Below are 18,285 nucleotides of genomic sequence, written 5' to 3'. Positions count from 1 at the left end.
TTGAACGCCAGCCAGATGCTCCTTACTGGCGTTTAAACACCAGTAAGATCCTCCTCCAGGGTGTGATTTTTCTTCTGCTGTTTTTGATTCCGTTTTCAATTTTTATATTTATTTTGTGACTCCACATGATCATGAACCTAATAAAACATGAAATAACGATAAAAATAAATTAAAATTAGAGAAATAAAAATTGGGCTGCCTCCCAACAAGCTCTTCTTTTATGTCAATAGCTTGACAGTGGGCTCTCATGGAGCCTCACAGATGTTCAGAGCATTGTTGAGACTTCCCAACACCAAACTTAGAGTTTGGATATGGGAGTTCAACACCAAACTTAGAGTTTGGTTGTGGCCTCCCAACACCAAACTTAGAGTTTGACTGTGGGGGCTCTGGTTGACTCTGCAGTGGGAGAAGCTTACTGTGCCTCTTTTCCATGTTTACAGAAGGATGACCTTGAGTTTTAAACACAAGGGAGTCCTCATTCAATTGAAGGACTAATTCACCTCTGTCAACATCAATCACAGCTCTTGCTGTGGCTAGGAAGGGTCTTCCAAGGATGATGGATTCATCCTCATCCTTCCCAGTATCTAGGATTATGAAATCAGCAGGGATGTAAAGGCCTTCAACCTTTACTAACATGTCCTCTACTTGTCCATAAGCCTATTTTCTGGAATTTTCTGCCATCTCTAATGAGATTTTAGCAGCTTGTACCTCAAAGATTCCCAGTTTTTCCATTACAGAGAGTGGCATGAGGTTTATTCCTGACCCCAGGTCACATAGAGCCTTCTCAAAGGTCATGGTGCCTATGGTACAAGGTATTAGGAACTTTCCAGGATCCTGTTTCTTCTGAGGTAATCTCAGTTGATCCAATGCATTTAGTTCATTGGTGAACATGGGAGGTTCATCTCCCCAAGTCTCATTACCAAATAAATTGGCATTCAGCTTCATGATTGCACCAAGGAACTTGGCAACTTGTTCTTCAGTGACATCCTCATTCTCTTCAGAAGAAAAATACTCATCAGAACTCATGAATGGCATAAGGAGGTTTAATGGAATCTCTGTGGTCTCTAGATGAGTCTCAGATTCCTTTGGTTCCTCACAGGGGAACTCCTTATTGATCACTGGATGTCCCAGGAGGTCTTCTTCCTTGGAATTCACGTCCTCCCCTTCTTCCTTGGATTCGGCCATGATGGTTATATCAATAGCCTTGCACTCTCCTTTTGGATTTTCTTCTTTATTACTTGGGAGAGTACTAGGAGGGATTTCAGTGATCCTTTTACTCAGCTGGCCCACTTGTGCTTCCAAATTTCTAATGGAGGACCTTGTTTCATTCATGAAACTCACAGTGGCCTTAGATAGATCAGAGACTAAATTTTCTAAGCTAGATGGATTCTGCTCAAAATTCTCTGTCTGTTGCTGAGTGGATGATGGAAAAGGCTTGCTATTGCTAAATTTGTTTCTTCCACCATTATTAAAGCCTTGTTGAGGCTTTTGTTGATCCTTCCATGAGAGATTTGGGTGATTTGTCCATGAGGGATTATAGGTGTTTCCATATGGTTCACCCATGTAATTTACCTCTGCTATTGCAGGGTTTTCAGGATCATAAGATTCTTCTTCAGAAGATGCCTCTTGAGTACTGTTGGATGCAGCTTGTATTCCATTCAGACTCTGAGAAATCATATTGACTTGCTGAGTCAATATTTTGTTCTGAGCCAATATGGCATTCAGAGTATCAATTTTAAGAACTCCCTTCTTCTGAGGCGTCCCATTACTCACAGGATTCCTCTCAGAAGTGTACATGAACTGGTTGTTAGCAACCATATCAATGAGTTCTTGAGCTTCTGCAGGCATTTTCTTTAGGTGAATGGATCCACCTACAGAAGTATCCAATGATATTTTAGCTAATTCAGACAGACCATCATAGAATATATCCAGGATGGTCCATTCTGAAAGCATTTCAGAAGGACACTTTTTGGTCAGTTGCTTGTATCTCTCCCAAGCTTCATAGAGGGATTCACCTTCTTTCTGTCTGAAGATTTGAACATCCACTCTAAGCTTGCTCAGCTTTTGACGAGGAAAGAACTTGGCTAAGAAAGCTGTGACCAGCTTATCCCAAGAGTTCAGGCTATCTTTGGGTTGAGAGTCTAACCACACTCTAGCTCTGTCTCTTACAGCAAAAGGGAAAAGCATGAGCCTGTAGACTTCAGGATCTACTCCATTAGTCTTAACAGTATCACAGATCTGCAAGAATTCAGTTAAGAACTGAAAAGGATCTTCAGATGGAAGTCCATGAAACTTGCAGTTTTGTTGCATCAAAGAAACTAATTGAAGTTTCAGCTCAAAATTGTTTGCTCCAATGGTAGGGATGGAGATGCTTCTTCCATGTAAATTGGAATTAGGTGCAGTAAAGTCACCAAGCATCCTCCTTGCATTATTATTATTTTCGGGTGCCATCTCCTCTTCCTGTTCGAAAATTTCTGTAAGGTTATCTCTGGATTGTTGTATTTTAGCTTCTCTTAGTTTCCTCTTCAGAGTCCTTTCAGGTTCAGGGTCTGCTTCAACAAGAATGTTCTTGTCCTTGCTCCTGCTCATATGAAAAAGAGGGAACAGAAAAATAATAATAATAGGGATCCTTTTTACCCAGGTATAGAGGTTCCCCTTTGTGAGTAGAAGAAGAAAAAGAATGTAATGTAAAGAATGGAAGAAGAGAAAATTCGAACACAGATGGAAGAGAGGGTTCGAATTTGGGTGAGATGAAGTGTTAGTAGATGAATAAATAAATAGAAGGAGATGAGAGGTGAGAGAATTTTTGAAAATTAAAAATTAAAATTTAAAGTTAAATTTCGAAAATAGTTTTTTTTGAAAAAGGTTAGTAATTTTTGAAAATTAGAAATGAAATAAAATTAAAATAAAAAATTGAAACAATTAGTTAATTAAAAAGAAGTTTTGAAAAAGAGGGAAGAGATTTTCGAAAATTAGAGAGAGAGAGTTAGCTAGGTAGTTTTGAAAAAGATAAGAAACAAACAAAAAGTCAATTAGTTAGTTGAAAAAGATTTGAAAATCAATTTTGAAAAAATAAAAAGATAAGAAGTTAGAAAAGATATTTGAAAATCAAATTTTTGAAAAATATAAGATTTAAAAAAAAAAAAGATATGATAGGAAGATATGATTAGAATTAGTTTTGAAAAAGATTTGATTTTTAAAATCACAATTAATGACTTGATTCACATGAAATCACAAGATATGATTCTAGAACTTAAAGTTTGAATCTTTCTTAATAAGTAAGTAACAAACTTGAAATTTTTGAATGAAAACATTAATTGTTGATGATATTTTCGAAAATTATAATATAAAATTAAGAAAAAGATTTTTGAAAAATATTTTTAAAATTTTCGAAAATAAATAAGAAAAATGAAAAAGATTTGATTTTTGAAAAAGATTTTGAAAAAGATAAGATTTTTAAATTGAAAATTTGATTTGACTCATAAGAAACAATTGAACTTTAAAAATTTTGAAAAGGTCAATCCAAATTTTCGAAATTTATGAGAGAAAAAAGGAAAGATATTTTTTTTTATTTTTGAATTTTTAATGATGAAAGAGAAAAACATGAAAAAGACTCAATGCATGAAAATTTTGGATCAAAACAATGAATGCATGCAAGAATGCTATGAATGTCAAGATGAACACCAAGAACACTTTGAATATCATGATGAACATCAAGAACATATTTTTGAAAATTTTTATATGCAAAGAAAACATGCAAGACACCAAACTTAAAAATTTTTCATGTATAGACACTATGATTGCAAGAATGCATTGAAAAACAAGAAAAGACACAAAACAAGAAAATTTAAAGATCAAACAAGAAGACTTACCAAGAACAACTTGAAGATCATGAAGAACACTATGAATGCATGAATTTTTCAAAAATTTTATGCAAACTTTAAAACATGCAATTGACACCAAACCTAATATTAACTCAAGACTCAAACAAGAAACATGAAATAATTTTTATTTTTATGATTTTCTAAATTTTTTTGGATTTTTTTTCAAAAATTATTTGAAAAAGAAAAATAAGGATTTCAAAATTTTTAATATGAATTCCAGGAATCTTGCATTGTTAGTCTAAAGCTTCAGTCCAGGAATTAGACATGGCTTACTAGCCAGCCAAGCTTTCAGTGAAAGCTCCGGTCCAAAACACTAGACATGGCCAATGGCCAGCCAAGCTTCAGCATGTAACTCAGATATACTGCTCATTAATTATCAAATTAACTTGCCTCTATGAAGATGGTTTGGAAGCCTCAGTCCAAAAGAATTTAGACATGGCTTTACGGCCAGCCAGGCTTCAACATGCTTCATGAAACAATAGAATTCATTCTTAAAAATTCTGAAAAACATAATAAAAATATTTTTTTTTTGAAAATATTTTTTTTCGAATATTAATTGGGAAAAAATGAAAAAAAAGAAAATATTTTTGAAAAATTTTTGAAAACTTTTTGAAAATAAAATAAGAAGACAATTACCCAACCTGAGCAACAGGATGAACCGTAAGTTGTCCAAACTCAAAACTATCCCCGGCAACGGCGCCAATAACTTGGTATGCGAAATTGTTACTCTGAGGTTGTAAAATTTGTTGTTCGTTCTCTCCCGGGTAATGGCGCCAAAACCTGGTGCCCAATACCATGGTCCAAACATAACTTCACAACTTCGCACAACTAACCAGCAAGTGCACTGGGTCGTCCAAGTAATAAAACCTTAAGTGAGTAAGGGTCGATCCCACGGAGATTGTTGGTATGAAGCAAGCTATGGTCACCTTGTAAATCTCAGTCAGGCGGATATCAAATAGTTATGGAGTTTTCGAAAATAAATAATAAATAAATAGAAAATAAAGATAGAAATACTTATGTAATTCATTGGTGAGAATTTCAGATAAGCGTATAGAGATGCTTTCGTTCTTCTGAACTTCTGCTTTCCTGCTGTCTTCATCCAATCAATGCTACTCCTTTCCATGGCAAACTTTATGTAAGGGCATCACCGTTGTCAATGGCTACATCCCATCCACTTGTGAAAAAGGTCCAAATGCTCTGTCACAGCACGGCTAATCATCTGAGGTTCTCGATCATACTGGAATAGGATTCACCCTCCTTTTGCGTCTGTCACTACGCTTAGCACTCGCGAGTTTGAAGTTTGTCACAGTCATTCAATCCCTGAATCCTACTCGGAATACCACAGACAAGGTTTTAGACTTTCCGGACTCTCATGAATGCCGCCATCAATCTAGCTTATACCACAAAGATTCTGATTAAGAGATCCAAGAGATACTCATTCAATCTAAGGTGGAACGGAAGTGGTTGTCAGGCACGCGTTCGTGGGGGAATGATGATGATTGTCACGTTCATCACATTCATATTGAAGTACGAATGAATATCTTAGAAGCAGAATAAGTTGAATTGAATAGAAAAACAGTAGTACTTTGCATTAATTCATGAGGAACAGCAGAGCTCCACACCTTAATCTATGGAGTGTAGAAACTCTACCGTTTAAAATACATAAGTGAAAGGTTTAGGTATGGCCGAATGGCCAGCCCCCAAACGTGATCAATATGATCCTAAAGATGAACTAAAAATCATAAGATGATCCGAAGATTAGTAAAATGTTATATTTATACTAAACTAGTTACTAGGATTTACAGAAATAAGTAATTGATGCATAAATCCACTTCTGGGGCCCACTTGGTGTGTGCTTGGGCTGAGCTTGAAGTTTACACGTGCAGAGGCTTCTTCTGGAGTTGAACGCCAAGTTGTAACGTGTTTTTGGCGTTCAACTCTGGTTCGTGACGTGTTTCTGGCGTTTAACTCCAGACTGCAGCGTAGAACTGGCGTTCAACGCCCTTTTTCGTCGTCTAAACTCAGCCAAAGTATGGACTATTATATATTGCGGGAAAGCCCTGGATGTTCACTTTTCAACGCAATTGGAAGCGCGCCATTTTGAGTTCTGTAGCTCCAGAAAATTCACTTTGAGTGCAGGGAGGTCAGAATCCAACAGCATCAGCAGTCCTTCTTCAACCTCTGAATCTGATTTTTGCTCAAGTCCCTCAATATCAGCCAGAAAATACCTGAAATCACAGAAAAACACACAAACTCATAGTAAAGTCCAGAAATGTGAATTTAACATAAAAACTAATAAAAACATCCCTAAAAGTAACTAGATCCTACTAAAAACATACTAAAAATAATGCCAAAAAGCGTATAAATTATCCGCTCATCAGAGGGTTTTGTTGATACCAGTTCTGTTGATAGTTGTTGTTCCACCTTTGATTTCCACCATTGTCTCTACCTCCTTGGTTGTAGTTGTCCCTCCATCCTTGGTTGGGATTGTCTCTCCATCCTTGGTTGGAATTGTCTCTCCATCCTTGGTTGGGATTGTCTTGCCAACCTTCATTATAGTTACCACCTTGATTATAATTACCGCCTTGTTGATAGTACCCTTGATTCGGACGATTGTAATAAGCATTATTAGCCGCCAAGGTGTTGTCCTCTTGGAGTTGTGGACATTCGTCAATGTAATGAGAATAGCAAGTGCATACTCCACACACTCTCTGAGGGACCAATTGTTGACATGGTTGCTGTGGAGGAGGTTGAGGTTATTGTTGATTGAGCTGGAGCTGCTTGAGTATATTGGTCATCTCTTCCAGAGTCTTGGTAAGAGCAGTAGTCTCACTACTAGAGGAAACTTCCGCAATAGCCTTGGGATGATTGTTTCTTTGCCTTGCATTTTGGGTAGACTCAGCTAGATCGGTTATCAGCTGCCACGCTTTTGTCGTCGTCTTATACTTTGTCAGAGAGCCATTACTCGCAGCATCTAAGAGTGTCTTGTCTTGAGGCTTCATGCCTTCACAGAAATAGCTAATCAACACCAACTGGTCAATCTTGTGATGGGACATGAGTCAAGGAGATTCCTGAAGCGTTCCTAATACTCGTAGAGAGTCTCTAATTCGCCTTGCATGATGTAGGAAATTTCCTTCCTCAATCTATCTGTAACTTCTGCTGGAAAGAACTTGTCCAAGAATTCCCTCTTGAGCAGATCCCAATTAGTAACAATAGCCTCTGATTGAGTGTAGAACCACTCAATTGCCTTTCCCTCAAGAGAAAATGGGAAGGCATATAAGCAAAGAGTAGTCTCATCCCCACCGTGCTGCCTAGTAGTTGAGCAAGCTATCTGAAAACCTCTAAGGTGCTTGATAGGCTCTTGAGCAGGTAGGCCATGAAACTTAGGCAGTAGATTGATCAATGCGGTCTTCAGTTCAAAATCCGCAGCCAAATTTGGATGATGCGCTTGATATAGTTGCAGTGTAAAGTCCGGAACTCCTGCTTCCTGGAGAGTAATCCTTCTAGGCTACGCCATAGTATCTGCACTTAAATCAACAGAAGAAGCATCAACAGAATCAATAGAAGAGGAGCTAGTTTCTTCCTCAAATGACGCTTCAGACTTAACCTCAGATAAGACTGGTGAATTGGGTGAAACCCTTTCACTACCTTCAGAGGCTAACCAACGCCGAGCTCGCCTAATACGTGAAATAGCCTTTTCAAATGTGGCTAAGCTCGGATCCGATAATGAACGTGTCATTCAATGAAAGAAACATAGAGCTCATGGTAATAAAATTTATTAAGAAAATTAATTTATAAAACTACTAATAAACAAAAACACACAAATAAAAATATATAAAGAAAAATTGCAACTATGTAAATATAAAAATATTTACAGCAACCAATAATTTAGCACACTATTGCAACTCCCCGGCAACGGCACCAAAAATTGATGGGTGGAAAAATGCTGGTTAAGAATTTCTAATTAAAACAGCGTTGTCAGTACAGCCTTAACCGATGAAATTTCCACTATCAATTTAATTTGTGTCACAATTAAAATTAAATAACTGGGAGTAGAATTCCCAGGTCGTTTCCCAAAGAGTTGACACAAGGTGCAATTTATTGGTTAGGAATTTCCTGAGTAATTTTTGAAGTGGAGAATGGAAAAATAAATAGCGAGAAATTAAAGCAGCGAACAATAGCAAGAGATGTTATGTATTTGAAATAAGAGATCTTGGTTAGGAGAGATAATTAGAATTTCTATCCTTGTTGTCTTTCTCCAAGTGCAATATTAAAGGTTTATTGCTTCCACTCAGTTATCCTCTTGTAGTTACAAGGGAAGGTTAAGTGGGTAGCACTAACTCTGATTCACAGGTCCTAGTCACTTCCCTGGAAGGACTAGAGTTAGTGAAAATTGAGTTAGCCAGCAATTCTCAATTACATATTACACTTGAGTATTACAACTCAAGGTTTCCAATTAATCAACTCCTAAGCCAAGTTGGGAGCTCTACTCCATTAACATGAATGCCATTTTCACAGACATGTAAAAGGAGTAGATAGGAGACATGGTAATTATAATAAATTAATAAAATCAAATTTGGCACTAATAATTAATTAAAAGAAATTAAACAAGTAATAGAATTAAATATAAAAGTAATTCATTGTATTAATAGAGTTCAAAGATAACAATATCCAAACATGAACACAGAGCAACTAAAGGGGAAAGAGTAATTGAGTTATTAGAAAAGCAAACTATAGAGATGACGACTTCAATCGAAGGTAGTAGCAGCTCTCTCAATATCCAATTGATGACAAGTCATCTTAGCCTATTTTAACTAGTCTTTCTCTTTTGTTTTCATTAGAATTATGCACTTTCTTGAGCTACAAGCAAGCCAATTAGGTAGATTTTCATGTTTCATTTGATTGGATCAACCATGTATGAATTCATGCTGTTTCATGAGGTTTTATACTATAATTGTCACATATTATGAAAGAATGAATATCTCATGATTTTAAGCATAGCTTTGATGTGTTTGGTTGATTAATGATAGGTGAAGAAAGCTTGGAGAAAGGTTGAAGCAAGAAGGAATAGCTAGGAGTAAAGAGAAGACAATGGAATAAGTGAAATTGAACCAGGAAGCAAAAAGCTGGACCTAAAGTTAGCCTCAAACTTTTGCACAAACTTTTGGGTGAAAAGTTAGCCCCAACGTTAGCCCCTAACTTTTGGGCTAACGTTGGAACTTGAAAATCACTCCCTGGGTACCAAAAGTTTGCGCCAACGTTAGCCCCTAACTTTGAGGCTAACGTTGGCACATGAAAATCACCCCTGGGCACCAAAAGTTTGCGCCAACGTTAGCCCCTAACTTTGAGGCTAACGTTGGCATGAGAAAAACACTCCCTGGGCACCAAAAGTTTGCGCCAACGTTAGCCCCTAACTTTGAGGCTAACGTTGGCACATGAAAACTACAAGGGGAGGAGCAAAAGTTTGCGCCAACGTTAGCCCCTAACTTTGAGGCTAACGTTGGCGCCACAAGTGCACCAAGGAAGGCTAACGTTGGTGCAAAAGTTAGACCCCTAACTTTTGCACCAACGTGAGTATCAGCAAGTTTTGTTGGCTGATATGAAAAGTTGGACCAAAAGTTAGACCCTAACTTTTGCTCTAACTTTTGGTCCAACTTTTGCAAAACTCCAACCCGGTTCAATTGGTTCACTTTGGTTCTTCTCCAAACTTCAAGAGCAATCAACCAAGGCCTCTTTTAACCCAATTCCACCAAGAGCAAAGGCCCAACTCAAGGCTTGAAGATCATTTGAAGAAAGTGTATAAATAGGATAGAATTCAAGTTCTTCGGGGAGCTTTCCCTTTGAATTTTCATAATAGTTTTCGGAGAGCTTTGGATATTGAATGATCTTTAATTTCTTAGTCTTGGGGAAGCAGAATTCACTTCTCTTCCTCTTAGTTTTATTGCTTTCAATTTCAATTACAATTGTCTTGGATCTTGGGTTGGAGAATTGAAGAAATTCTGTTTCAATCTCATCCTTGGATCTCTCTGCTTTATTTATTGCTTGATTGAATTTAATTTCTGTTAATTGCTCTTCATCTACTTTCCTTGCAATTTACAATTCCCTTGCAATTGTTCTTGTTGGATCTAGGAAGGCATTGAGATCTAGACTCGGTTTTCTAGTCTCTGGGTCCTGAGATCTGAACTTTCAATTTCTAATTCTCTGTTTACTGTTTTCATGTTCATTTACTTTTCTGCTTCAAGATCCGATTTAACCCAAACCCTCTTCTACTTCTCTGCTTGATGCAAATTTACTTTTCCTTGTTTAATTTCTGCAAATCCAAGTCCCAATCCCCTTTACAATTCAAGTCATTTACATTTCTTGCACTTTTTCCGCATTTTACATTTCTTGCATTCTAAGTTTCTGCCATTTAATTTCTTGTTCTTTAAGATTCAGCAATTTATTTCCTGTTCTCTTTAATTCCATGCAATTTAATTTCTGCAAATCACAAAACACTCAACCCAATCTTGATTCGCTTGACTAAATTAACCACTAAGCTAAAATTGCTCAATCCTTCAATCCCTGTGGGATCGACCTCACTCCCGTGAGTTTTTATTACTTGATGCGACCCGGTACACTTGCCGGTTAGATTTGTGTGTTTTGGGAAAAATTCATTTTTCCACCAAAATATCCCATCAAGTTTTTGGCGCCGTTGCCGGGGATTGATTAGATCAACAATGATTAAGTGGGTGAGAAGTCTAGATTAAGCATTTTCTTTGTTTTTGTTCTCTGCTCTAAGTTGAAACCAAGGTGTTTGAGTTATTGCCTCACTAAGAAATTCATCTCTGAGATATGAATTTCAATTCTCCTTGGTATTGTGTTTTACAAAATTCAAATGGAGTTCAACTCATCTTATGATCAAACAAATTTTATGGGATATTACCCATCATCACCAATCTCTAATGGTGGCTGGGAATATCACCAAGAGAATACACATTCTGAGCACTCCAATTCATGGAGATTTGCTTCAGAACCACAAGATGAGAAAGAAAATCATATGGGATATTTCCCTCCACCACAAAATGATGCAAGTCATGATTCTAATGGTGGCTGGGAAGGGAATTCTAGTGCTCCATATGATAATCATCCAAAGATATCATCACTTGACCATACTTCAACCGAAAGCCCCTTTCAAAACTCACCACCCACACAAACTTCCATGAACCACTCAAGGCTTTTAGAGCTTGAGTCCAAGATCGAAAAATGTGTGGAAGAAGCACAAATAGCCTGGAAAAGGGCAGAAGCCCTCTACAATAAGATGAATGAAGAATTGGAGCAAGCAGAGAAAGAAATCATCTTCAAGAGGATGAATAGGCCCTTAGAGCAAACAAGGGAAAACTTAAAACCATCAAACAGTGAGGATGAAGACAAATTTGTGGGTGAGGAAGTGGAAAAGCAAGATAAGGAGGCCACTGCATCAAGTGAACTTTCAATAAAGAATGAGGTGGTTGAACCTGAAACTGCACTTGAGATGACAAGAGAACATGAAGACTCACAACTTTCACAAATCCCCCTGGACCAAAACGCCTCAACACTTGAATCCATGATTGAAAAGTATGACGAGGAGATGAAGAAATGTTGGGAAGATCAACAAACCTCCCCCATGATAGAGCTATTAAAACAAATGTTGGGTGTAAAAGAGGAAGTGGAGGAGCAAGAAAGTGAAGAAGTCATTCCAAACTCAAGTGAGGTAGAGAAGTACATAAAGGAGGAGTTCATGGAACCACAAATACAAAAGGCTCTGGATGAATACAAAACTTCAATAATCACACAGCAACCAAGACTTGGATTCAAAGAAGTGAAGGCAACTAACAAAAGCACCAATCCTGTCCCTAATCCAGTAAGCAAGATCAATCAAGCCATTTGCAAAAGGAAGCTTGCTGAGGAAAAGCCAAGGCAAGGGATAGTAGCTGAAACTTCTCCTCCTTTGAAGTCATTTCTCTTAACAAATTGGAAGAAGAGGAAGAAAGTAAAGAACAGGTAGACAGTAGGTACATTTCTTCTTCTTGCTTTGTTCAAATTCAATAAACTGGCATATGGTTACATTCTAAGTTTGGTGTTGCCTTGCAACAAATTATTTTCAATCCCGTTTGGATGATTGCATCAATTTTACATGAAGTGTCATGCTAAGATTCTAAGTTTGGTGTGCCACTCAATTTTCTATGCAATGAATCCAGCAACATCACTTGTCTGCATAATCATATTGCCTTTTACAGTGTTATTTTTTCTTCTTAGTTGGATAATTTTTGTTTTCTCTTTGTTTCATTTATTTACTTGTTTTTAATGCTTTCCTTCATTAACTATTTTTGTTAATACATCACCAAGACATCCTTATTCATAACAGACTCATCATTTGGTGATTGTATTTAACATATTTTGCTTGGTTTTAATTCAAATAAATGGACATAGGATTGCATTCTAAGTTTGGTGTTGCTATGCAACACAATTTGCTTCAAATCTTTACTGGATACTTGCATTGATTCCAAGTGAAAGTGTCACACTAAGTTTGGTGTGCCACTTATTCTTTATGCAAAGTATTATGCTCACCTTCTTAAGCTTGCAATCACAATGTCTCTGTCTCTTATGTCTTGATTATTATCTTTAATTTTGCTTGCTTAAAACACATGTGCTACTAACATTTCATTGTGTAAAGACATTCATGATCCATCTTAGCCCCATTGCCATTGTTCTAATTGTTGCTTGAGGATGAGCAAGCATTCTGAGTTTGGTATGGGAAGGAGGAGAATGGGAGGAAAATGACAACAATAGAGAAGATGAACTACAAGGTTGTAAAGTTCTTTTTCCTCTCATTTGTTTCAAGCACTATAAACTGCATGATTGTCTTTACCTTCTCTGTATGCATGTGTGTATGAAAAGGCATAGTTGATTTCTAAATTGCAACATGGTGCTATGTCATTATGATTACCAACTTGAGTTTTGTGAATTCAAAAGCAACAAGGTATCATGATCATAAACAAACAAGGCATTAAAGAAGATTTTAGCATGTGCATAAAAGTATTGGGAAGCTAGTATGTTTGATTGTTGCTTAATTGCATTAGATTTTATTTAATTGAAGTTTTCATCTAGCACGTTTTGTGAAATCTTTTAAAATCATGAAAACCTTGAAAGCAAATGCAAAATAAAGCAAGAAAAGAAAAAGGAAAAAAAATGAGAAAGCTGAAGGCTCTGAGTACCAATGGCAATCTATTTGCTAAGTACTTGTGGTGTTTATGTATCAAGCCAAATGCTTGAAAACAAAACACTTAGAAGTCAAGGTTAGGCTCAAAGTGCAAAAGCACTCCCTCAAAGTTCAAGGCTCTGAGCATCAATGATTAGAGAGTCAAGAAAAGAAAAGAAAAATGAGCTTAATGAAGTTCTCTAATCAAATGCTTGTGGTGCTTATGTATCAAGTGGTAATACTTGAAAACAAAGCATTTAGAAGTCGTAGCTTTGTTATCAACTCATGGGGCAAAGCACCCAAAAGGAGAAGCTAAATAAGAAAATCAAAAGTTTGTTTCAAGGAAGAAATATAAAAGAAAGATTTCATAAATTGAGCTAGATGGAAGCATCAATCATTTACATTTCTTTTGTGATTATAGCATGCTTAGAAAACTAGCTTACCATGAACATTGAGTTGCTATCCTTCTTGCCTTGGATTGTCAATCTTTATTGCATGATTCTTTTCTTGCTTGGGGACAAGCAAGGTTTAAGTTTGGTGTTGTGATGACATGTCACCATGTCATGTTTTTCTATGCTTTTTCCTTTGGTTTCAATAGGTTTTATGCACTTTCTTGAGCCATAAGCAAGCCAATTGGATAGATTTTCATGCTTCCTTTGATTTAATCAACCATGTATGAATTAATGCAATTTCATGAGGTTTTATGCTATATTTGTTGCATATTATGAAAGAATGAATATCTCATGATTTTGAGCATAGCTTTGATGTGTTTGGTTGATTAATGATAGGTGAAGAAAGCTTGGAGAAAGGTTGAAGCAAGAAGGAATGGCTAGGAGTAAGAGAGGACAAAAAGTTTGAGCAAAAGTTTGCCTCAAACTTTAGCTCAAACTTTTGGAATCATTGAAAATGAACCAGGGAGCAAAAAGTTTGACCAAAAGTTTGCCTCAAACTTTTGGGCAAACTTTTGGGTGAAAAGTTTGAGCCAACGTTAGCCCCTAACTTTTTGGCTAACGTTGGCATGAAAATCAACACCCTGGGCACCAAAAGTTTGCGCCAACGTTAGCCCCTAACTTTTTGGCTAACGTTGGCGCATGAAAAACACACCCTGGGAGCAAAAAGTTTGCGCCAACGTTAGCCTCTAACTTTTGGGCTAACGTTGGCGCCACACACCACAACAGCTTGAAGGGGTATACTTCCAACAAGAATAACTTGAGCTACAGAGCTCCAAATGAGGTGATTCAAGAAGCATTGGAAAGTAGGAATCAAGAGCTTTCCAAGAATATATGGCACTGCATGGTGGACACTAAAACTGAGGGAGAAAACTGCCCCGCAATGTGCATAAACGAACATGGTGGCAACCTGCAGTGAGGCCAACTGACCTCTGCACCTTCAACGAAGTATAATTCGAGCTGTAGAGCTCCAATTGATGCGCTTCCAACGGCAATGGAAAGTAGACATTCAGGGATTTCCAACAATGTATAATAGTATGGGGTGGACAATACTTTTGAGCCTCCAGAACTGGCGTTTTCGCCAACATTTGAGGCAAACTTTACCTCAAACGCTGCACACCAAAGCCAGCGACCATGCCCTCTTCAAATGATCATAACTTGAGTTGTAGATGTCCAATTGAAGTGATTTCAAGTGGGTTAGAAAGCTGACATTCATAGCTTTCCAACCATATATGATAGTTTATATTGGGCATAAAATTGGCAACATGACAAGAGGACAAAGATGGTGCCATAAATGTGCATAAGGGAGGCCAACGTTGGAGCAAAAGTTAGACCCCAAACTTTTGCCCCAACGTTGGTAGCAGCTGGATATGGGTGCTGATATGAAAAGTTTGGGTAAAAGTTTGCCTCAAACTTTTACTCAAACTTTTACTCAAACTTTTGCAAACTCAACCCGGTTCAATTCGGTTCCTCTTCAAACTCCAAGAGCAATCAACCAAGGCCTTTATCAACCCAATTCCATCAAGAGAAAGGGCCCAATTGACACCACTCAAAGGCACAAGAGATAGTTAGAATAGAAATTTCATTTTAATTGTAATTTGTTTTGAATTTCATTTTCATTTTGTAAAAATGCCTATAAATAGGCATCTGTTTCATTTTGTAAAGAGGCTGGCTCCATTAGGGAGCACGAGGATTCGAGAGCTCTCTTTAATTTTCTTTTCTTTGTTTTTGAGTCTTGGGTGGAGAATTGAAGGTGTTCTGTTTCATTCTCCCTCTGAGATTTCTCTCTGCTTTCTTTACTGCTTAATTGAATCGAAGTTTCTGTTAATTGCTCTTCATCTACTTTCTCTGCAATTTACATTTCCTTTGCAATTGTTCTTGTTGGATCTAGGAAGGCATTGAGATCTAGACTTGGTTATCTAGTCTCTTGGGTCCTGAGATCTTAATTCCAATTTTACATTCTCTGTTTATTGCTTTTCATGTTTATTTACATTTCTGTTTTAGTTCCGAATCAATCAAATCCATCTTTCACTTCTCTGCTTGTTGCAATTTAACTTTTCCTTGTTTAATTTCTGCAAATCCAATTCCCAATTCCCTTTACATTTAATGCAATTTATATTTCTTGTCATTTAAGATTCTTGCAATTTTAATTTCTTGCTTTTTAAGTTACTTGCCAATTTACATTCTGCAACTTTAAATTCATTGTCATTTACTTTCTGTTGGCTACAATATCACACAATTCACTAAATGTCAGCTTGACTAAACTAATCACCCACTAAAATTGCTTGATCCATCAATCCCTGTGGGATCGACTTCACTCCCGTGAGTTATTATTACTTGATGCGACCCGGTGCACTTGCCGGTTAGATTTGTGTGTTTTGGGAGAAATTCATTTTTCCACCAAAATACTCATCAAGTTTTTGGCGTCGTTGCCGGGGATTGATTAGATTGACAATGATTAAGTGAGGTGGCAATTTAGATCAAGCACTTTTTCTTTAATTTTTGACTGACACACTAACTGTTTGAATTTTTGCCTGAGCTAATTGAAACCTCACTTTAGCAATAGAGTGAAGTTTCCTTGGTTTATCTTGCTGAATATGATTCTCATAGCTTGATAAATAAATGAGAGAAGTGATTTTCATTCATTAATCTCTCAAGTTTACCAACTGTTTGACACATGGTGTCAACTAATCCTCTGACTACATTCTGGCATGAGAATATCCAATTTTTATTTGGATTGTTTGTGATTGTGCAGGTCATGGAGGAAAGGAATCCTACAGCAAGAGGAGAAAAACTGAGGCATTATGATTTCCAGCCTCCATAATCAAAGAGCAAGATGTCAAGCTAGTGACAATAAAAGAGCGCTTGTTGGGAGGCAACCCAACCTGAGGTAGTTTTCTTTCCATAGTTATAAAAAGGTTAATTAACTTCATCTATATTGCAAGAAGCTAAGTTTGGTGTTACACACCAAAACAATCTAAGGGAGAACAAAGGATTCTAAGTTTGGTGTTCCACCAAAATTACATCATAAAACGCATTCTCACTTTCTGCATAATGCTAGCTTCAAGCATGTTGGATGAACTAGTTAACTCTTCTGCTGTTTCCTAGTTTTCAGTTTTATTGCTTTTGAAAAAGAAAAAAAAAAAAGAAAAAGAGTTTCACACATGGTTAATTCAATGCATGGGAACCATTGGCAAGGTACTAAGTTTGGTGTTCCCACACCAAAGTAAGTTCAAAAGCCCACAAATAAATCATGCAAGCTAACCATTTCTTCTTTCAAGTGCTTGGGGAACAAGCAACTTTCAATATCATTACAGAGCATCATACAAGCTTTTGGAAGGATTAAGCATCATCTAACAAAAGGAAGAGAGAGGAATGTAAAGATCGGCAATGATGATGAGAAGAAGGAAAGCAAGTGAACTCCAAAAGGTTGTATTGTTAAGTGATTATCTTACATCAAACACTGCTATGATTGAGAGTGGTTTAGTTTCCCTGATTATCTGTCTGCATAGCATAGTTTTTCTGTAATTCAATAAGCAAGATGCTTGATTATTCACAACATTTTTCTCTTCAAAACTTGTTTGTACTCAATGATTCAAGAATTGCATCACATGAAAGTTCTTTGAAAAGAAGGATTGAGGAATTAAACAATTTTGAGGCAAGCAAAAGATTAGGAGAAGTGGTGGTTCTAGTTGTATGATTATGTATTGAGGTTGCATGCTTGTGAAAACTTGCATGGGAGCTCATAGGCAGGACATGAAGTTCAAAGAAGTATTGTGGAGATTCTCAAAAATTTATTGATCCAAGAAGCAGCAAACAAAACAAAAGAAAGAAAAGAAAATACAAAGATAAAAAGAACATGGCCCAAGGCTCTGAGCATCAATTACTAGGCAGAAAAGAAAGAAGAAACAATGACTCAAAGAGTTGTTAGCCTAGTAAATGCTTGTGGTTGAGTTGTGTCAAAGAAAGAGGCTTGAGCAAGTAAATCCTTAGGGGTGCTTTAACACCTAATACCTTAAAACCAACTGGTTTAGGAGTATTGATTGAAAGCTTATTTAAAAGAGCCGCTTTGAGACATGACACTTAGAGTCAAGGCCAAAGCAAAGAAATGATAAGCTGCTTCAAGGTGACTACATATATAGAGATCTCCATGATACAATTTGGATGAAAATCCTAAGACCTAAGACTCCCAATATGTGAGGACTAGTGAGCACTGAAGCCCTTGCATGAGCATATGATTTAGAGTTCACCCCACTGTACCTGATCACTTCACTCACTGGACTTTACAAGTTATTCTTCAATCCATCTTAATTGAAAGAACCTTGGAGCATAAATTTATTTCTTGCTTGAGGACAAGCAAGTTTTAAGTTTGGTGTTGTGATGACAAGTCATCTTAGCCTATTTTAACTAGTCTTTCTCTTTTGTTTTCATTAGAATTATGCACTTTCTTGAGCTACAAGCAAGCCAATTAGGTAGATTTTCATGTTTCCTTTGATTGGATCAACCATGTATGAATTCATGCTGTTTCATGAGGTTTTATACTATAATTGTCACATATTATGAAAGAATGAATATCTCATGATTTTAAGCATAGCTTTGATGTGTTTGGTTGATTAATGATAGGTGAAGAAAGCTTGGAGAAAGGTTGAAGCAAGAAGGAATAGCTAGGAGTAAAGAGAAGACAATGGAATAAGTGAAATTGAACCAGGAAGCAAAAAGCTGGACCTAAAGTTAG

At 36.9% G+C, this 18,285-nt stretch overlaps 1 non-coding gene across 1 annotated transcript; it reads left to right on the top strand.

Moving 5' to 3' along the window:
• Positions 1-1,947: 1,947 nt before the first annotated feature.
• Positions 1,948-2,055, top strand: LOC112773938 (small nucleolar RNA R71). Its single transcript, XR_003188457.1, has one exon. It is a non-coding gene; the product is annotated as a small nucleolar RNA R71 (small nucleolar RNA).
• Positions 2,056-18,285: the final 16,230 nt, after the last annotated feature.

This window comes from Arachis hypogaea, chromosome 18 (genome assembly GCF_003086295.3).
Source record: "Arachis hypogaea cultivar Tifrunner chromosome 18, arahy.Tifrunner.gnm2.J5K5, whole genome shotgun sequence".
Lineage (NCBI taxonomy): Eukaryota > Viridiplantae > Streptophyta > Magnoliopsida > Fabales > Fabaceae > Arachis > Arachis hypogaea.
This window is presented reverse-complemented; position numbering and strand designations above follow the sequence as displayed.